The sequence below is a fragment of the Lolium perenne genome, chromosome 7 (genome assembly GCF_019359855.2).
Source record: "Lolium perenne isolate Kyuss_39 chromosome 7, Kyuss_2.0, whole genome shotgun sequence".
Taxonomy (NCBI): domain Eukaryota; kingdom Viridiplantae; phylum Streptophyta; class Magnoliopsida; order Poales; family Poaceae; genus Lolium; species Lolium perenne.
Genome location: NC_067250.2, coordinates 202,887,258 through 202,893,536, shown reverse-complemented (window position 1 = coordinate 202,893,536; position 6,279 = coordinate 202,887,258). Strand labels below are relative to the sequence as shown.

Genomic DNA, 6,279 nt, shown 5'->3' with positions numbered 1-6,279 from the left:
GGCACACGCGATGGATGCCGTTGGCCGATCAATTGTCATGTGCGCACAAGCTTCATCAACTCCATGTATATAAGCAGCATATAAGCACACACACGTACGCACCCATGATCTATGTGCAGGTAATCATCCATGGACTCCCGGTTGTTTCCATTATGAGCTCGTACGGGATTTTCAAAGGTACTACTCCATAGGCCATAGGCCATAGGCAAGAATTGTGCAAACGGGATTCAGAAGAAAAAAATTAGGCAAAAGCAAGCACACACTCTCACCTAACTATGATATATGCAGCCCGTACGCAAACATGCATGCATCCTAAGTGAGTTATCTATGCTTCCCTTCTTTCAGATTGCACGTCCCATCAAGATATTTTTTTAGAAAAAGAATAGGTGCACATGGATTAACTATTAAGGTAAACAAAATATAATTATGCTGTTTGTTTTTTATTAGGAAGAAGAGGACCATGCAGACAATCAGGTATCTTACTAGGAATCTGGGATACTGAGGTCTGAAGTTCTGCACTCTTGTATTTAGAGCAATTTCAACCTATTCTGCATGGAGTGTGCTTGATATAGGAAGCAGAAGCATGGAAGGGGAACATGCCAGTAGAAGGAAAGACAACTCAGCCTTGGAATCGTGCTGTCAATATGGGTTAATTTTCGATCTATATATTCTGAATTGAAGTGTGCTTAATGTATAATTATATTTGGTTATCCACAGTAGTTAACCAATGCAGATATTGAACAAAATCATGAATCCTCAGTGTTCAGTTTTTCCATCCACTGATACAAGTAAATGCAAGTCACGAGAAAGTTCTTGGTGTTTTCACTTCTCTTGACGAAAAAGAAACTTAGCCATCAAATTTTCAGTTCGGGAAGCAGACCAGGTAATATCTGTTTGTTTGACAATTTCTTTGCCGTGATACTAAAATGTTGTTGAGTGAAAATAGGAGTACGCTAATGTCTTAATTAACAGGATGGACCAGTACTTTGTGAAGGCCAACCACTGATCGTATTCTTTAGTAAGTATGTTCATTATTATACTGTATACTATTAGAGATGTAATACTGTCACGTATACGAGATGGTGTAGTACACCACTCGTATACGGGTCGAACTCTGTAATGCCCTGCGAGGGGCTATTCCTCGCTAATATTAACACGAACCCGGTGGACCGAAAGGTTACACCGTTCCACCCAAGAAACAATCGACGCTAAGTTAGGGTTACACCGTTCCTAATAATAAACAGTATTACATCTCTAATATATACAATATGATCAGATTCCACGGTATTGGCATCAATTTACTAATAATTTATGATAGGGTTAGAATTGGCACAAATCACATAAACAAGATGGGCCTGATGTTCAAGTTATTTTAGGTCAACGTTTGCAATTAACTATTCAATATAGGATCGTTCCTATTGTCTTCACAAATATTGGGGCCAGGAGATTTACTCAAATATGATTAATATCTCAGTTTTCTTTGATGAGGAAATTAACAGATGCGTTTGGCTATCCTAGCCCCCACTATGATATACATTCTTTTTATGAAATTTACTAATTATGGTTAGGAAGAGACCCTGCTCTTTTTCTTACTCTCTGAAGCCTAGCAATACTTCGTGGTCTCACATATGCATCTCTGTAGTCCACCTATATATAGTATTCAGCTCTGTATATACTGAATAGGTAGTATATCTAGATTATATATTTTTCTCTGAATGAAAAATCATACACTGAATAGTGTTAGTCCGGCCCTATTAGAGTACCTCCAACATCCCATCCGTGTAGTATATTGCTTATCCTCCAAAACTGAAATCACTGGGTGTGCTGAATTTTTCTTTGACAGGTTGATTAACGAAAGAAATTACATCGCTTCTTCATATTATGTCAAACGATCTGTTATCATTACAGGTTCTGCCACAGATTTATGACTAACACCATTGTCTCTGCATATTTTGCAGGATGCCTAAATAAACAACTTTCTTCTTAATCAGCTTATGGGCCTTTCTCTTTATGGCAATTAAAGAATCACGTAAGTTTTTAATGGGTCCTTCACCAAAACTCCACATGTATATTTAGTGTTATTGGGATCACACAATCTCTAATGTACCATGACCATCATTCAATATATAAGCTTTCCCTTACATATCTCAGTAAAACATTAAAAGTGTAAAATAATTTTTGTTATTACCCACCACTCATTTTCTGGACATACACCCTATGATCCAACATACCTCAGCGATCATTGAATGATTAGTCTTGCTTTGTAGTGTCAACTGTGTATCATATATGTACGGAAGAAAGTGTTCCCTTCCAATCAACACCATATGAAGTACTTGGTCGGATTCTACGTAGTACTCTGGTATATTTCCTTTCTTAGATAATCATAAGTTGTTCTGTGCCCGAGAGTTGGCAAACATATCATCCATTCATATTTTTTAGATCACAGACTAACGATCGGGTTCCAGGATTTGATTGACCGTTGTGGTTGAAGTCTGTGTTGATAGCGCCGTTGAAAGATGGTTAAAAAGGGAAATAGTTTAATCTCTCGGGACGATGAATGTAGGGTTCATCCTTGCATGGCTCACACAAGAGATCAAGAGGCGGCAACCTCTTTAGTGTGCTGAATCAAGACTGAAGGTACAAGGTCTTTAAGCTTGATAAATTATGGCCTCCACGGCATTTCATTTTCCAGTTTAGGGCCAGTTATTGAATTGGGCATAAACAAGCTTCAGCTTATGTCCCGAGAGCAGAAATAGAGAAATTGCAGCTCAAAGATCAGCACACGTAAATAATCTGCTATAAAATCTCTCTATTGCAAGTTCACATACTTTTTTAAAAAAATAGTTAACTTTGAAAAAATAGCATTAACAAGAGTTGTATCTGCCTGATCAAAACCATTTGTGAGATAAGTTGTTAGTTAATAAAAAATCCAATGTTGCTTAACCCCAATTTTCTTAGAGTATTGTACAAAAAATTGATAAAACTTGCAATGTTTTTGAAGATGCCGCTGGTGCTACGGAAGGCCTTTTTTCTGGTAGTGCAAATCAATCAAATGAAGCTAATCGCGCACATGGATGTCTTTCTTAAAAATCAATATAGGTGGCTCTTTTGCAGGACATTCTTAGCAGCAGAAATTGGTGTCACGGCTAGAAGTGGAGATGCACAATCTGTTATTTTCTCATGGAAGTATATACTATTAAATTATTAGATACACAGGAATAAAAAAAAATAGTTACATGTAAAACGAGCCTAAATAATAAAACACGATTGGTAATAGTGCTGATTGTAGACACATATTGTTCATTACTTCTCTTCTGCAAGAATTCTATGCTGGATCCTATGGTTCTCCAGCTCCAAGTGTTCTTCATCAAATAGGTAAAGGAAGTCGGCAGGGAAGACAAAACAAGTGTGGCTTACCAATAGGTACACTATGACATGAAAACATGTCAATGTGTTGCATCCTAGAGCATACACTTTATCTGATTAGAGACTTCATTGTAAAATCATTTTTAAATGATTAATAGAGCAAGAGTGTATTTTGGAGCAGTGTTTTCACCCAAATTACTTAACTAATTTTACACATAAAAACATATTATACTTCCTAATAATATAATTTTATGTTTTAAATTTATACTATATTGATTAAATTGATGATTTATAGATACACGCAAGGTCTATAAACCGGTATGGAGGGAGTACTTTCCCAGCATTGGCACCGGTAATGTAGAGCAAGATGTGTGTAAATTGATCAACGTTACAAAAACATTAGAAAGCAAATTGTTCTGTCACGAAGTCTCAGTTTTGAAGCATATAAACCTGAATTGTGCTTATGTTTTCTGTTAAAGAGTACATTTGAAATTTACAATAATCATACTGCATACTTGAAGTTCACAAAAGCGGACTAGCTATACTGTATACTGATCAAGTGATTGAAGATAGAGGCAAATACGGACAACATGATATTTATAAATTAATATTCTTGCCGAGATTTACCTTAGACTTGTGCGAGTTAGTTGTCAGCCTACATGCTAACATATAGTTAATTACTAAAAGTATTAGATTTACTATATTAAGATTCTATATGGAATTGGAGCAGCATGGGACTGAACTATCCGGTGCCGGCAGCCAACACATTAGTCGTTCTTGATGGGAGAACGCCAATTAACATCGCCCCAATATGCATGTGCAGATGTTATTCAACTGCAGCTGAGGAAACATTTCAGTGTTTTTGTTGCAGCATGATGTTCAGGGATGGGACACAGCATGATGTTCAGGGATGGGAGCACACAAGACCAACGGGACTAGCAAGTTGGGACGTGCCTTCTTTGCATGAATAAAGATATTGTCCTGACCATTCTATGCCAATTTATGACTCAGTGATTAAATTAATTATTATGGTTTATTCGTAAGAAAAACTGTAGTGCTAATGTTAATGCATGCATGATGATGTCAAGTAGTTCAACAACATAAACCTTATTTATTCGAACATGGGCATCAAGTTATCCTGTCATCGTCAGCTTGCATCGGAAAGAAAAAAGGGTGAAACCTGGATAATTTTGTTTTCTTAAAACAATGTGATACACAAAATAGAAATTGTCTCCCATGATAAACACTATAAAAGAAATTAATGATATATTTACTATTGTTTAAATAATATAATATTTTTGTTAGAAAATTTGCTTTTTCACCGACCTTAGAAATTCACCTAAATTTAGTTCAATTATGAAAAATCTAGAGTTAATTCTATATGATTTTTGTCATAAATGAATTATATTACAGATTCTATTTAGAACCGATGTTAGTCACATGTGTTAGCATACTTGCACACGGGTTGGTTTCAGTATTTAATCATGCCTGTTTAAATACTTGGTACATGTATAAGGTTTGTACAATGCACCGTTTACCATATTGTACAATTGTTGATACTCACATATCGTAATGCACCAATCATTGGATAATAATCCTCACATACGAGTATATAGAGATATGCTTGCCTTGATTTGTATCTTTGATAATTATTGATCACCGGATTGACATCAACGCTTGAAACTTTATGCGACTTTTTGGCACAATGGTAATTTATTGTTTTAGTATAAACTTATTGATTGTGTATCAACAATACCTACCGATGTTGTATGCCTAGGAAGAAAAATGCGAACATTCTATAGTTTCTAAACGAGACAATACAAATTTTTGTTCAACTTAATTCTAGAGAAAAATAAGGATAACAAAGACGCTGTCCGCGCATGTGCGCGGGCCACTTTGCTAGTTGTCATAAAAGTAGCATGGAACATAAGAAATTATAGATATGTTGGAGACGTATCAGTCGCCGCAGCCGCCGCCGACACGAAAATTGGGGAAAGGAAAATTTTGGGAGGGGGCTAATGGAGAGGGTAACCCAAGAGGGAGCTTACCTCTACCTTTTCCGCGAACGCCTTCTCCCGCCATGCCGACGCGGAGCGCCGATGCGAACGGTGTTGTCGATTTTCATCTGGACAGGGATCCCAGCATCCCTGGCTCGTTGGAAAGTTGGTTTCAATAGTGACATTATGTTACATAGATTTGGAGTCAAAATAGCCCTTGTTCATCCGCTTGTTGACTAGTTGCTAGCTCTCTCCTTTTAGCTTCTTTCTATGTTTTTAGGTCATTTCTATCCACCTACATGTCGTTGGTCATAACCAGAGGTTCATAGTCACCCATAGCATATTCAGGCGATCCACGGAGACTATCTCTCGGTACTTCCAGTAGGTGTTGTATGCAGTTGGGAAGCTCAGAGGTGAAATGATCAAGCCAGCATCAATGAACACACCACCCAAGATCAAGAACAACTACATGTGGTTTTCGTATTTCAGGGTGAGTACAAAATCATCTTCGTTCTACTTCTCAGACGTGTGGTACTGTCACAAACATGATTGTGTGCTAATTGTTTGACAGGATTGCATTGAGGCTATTGATGGTACTCATGTGACTGCAAAGGTAAGAGATCAATGCCTGCAGCATTTCGCGGGAGGAAGCACTACACCAGCCAGAACGTGCTAGAGGTTGTGGATTTTAATATGAGGTTCACATACGTGCTTGCTGGGTGAGAGGGTTCAGCTCATGATGCGAGCATCCTATCTGATAACTTGTCAAGGCCTGATGGATTGCAAATCCCTGAGGGTAGGTTCTACCTTGGAGATGCTGGATATGCATGCCGATCTGGTATTCTACCTCCCTTCAGAAAAATAAGGTACCACCTCAACGAGTTTACTCCAAGGAACCGAACTCAGAATGCGAAAG

The 6,279-nt window shown here is 37.6% G+C and overlaps 1 long non-coding RNA gene across 1 annotated transcript; it reads left to right on the top strand.

The window, feature by feature from the left end:
* The first annotated feature begins 451 nt into the window (after positions 1–451).
* On the top strand, positions 452–3,208 carry LOC127312402 (uncharacterized). Its single transcript, XR_007858311.2, has 5 exons — positions 452–883; positions 973–1,018; positions 1,959–2,029; positions 2,564–2,637; positions 3,115–3,208. It is a non-coding gene; the product is annotated as an uncharacterized lncRNA (long non-coding RNA).
* The last annotated feature ends 3,071 nt before the right edge of the window (positions 3,209–6,279 follow it).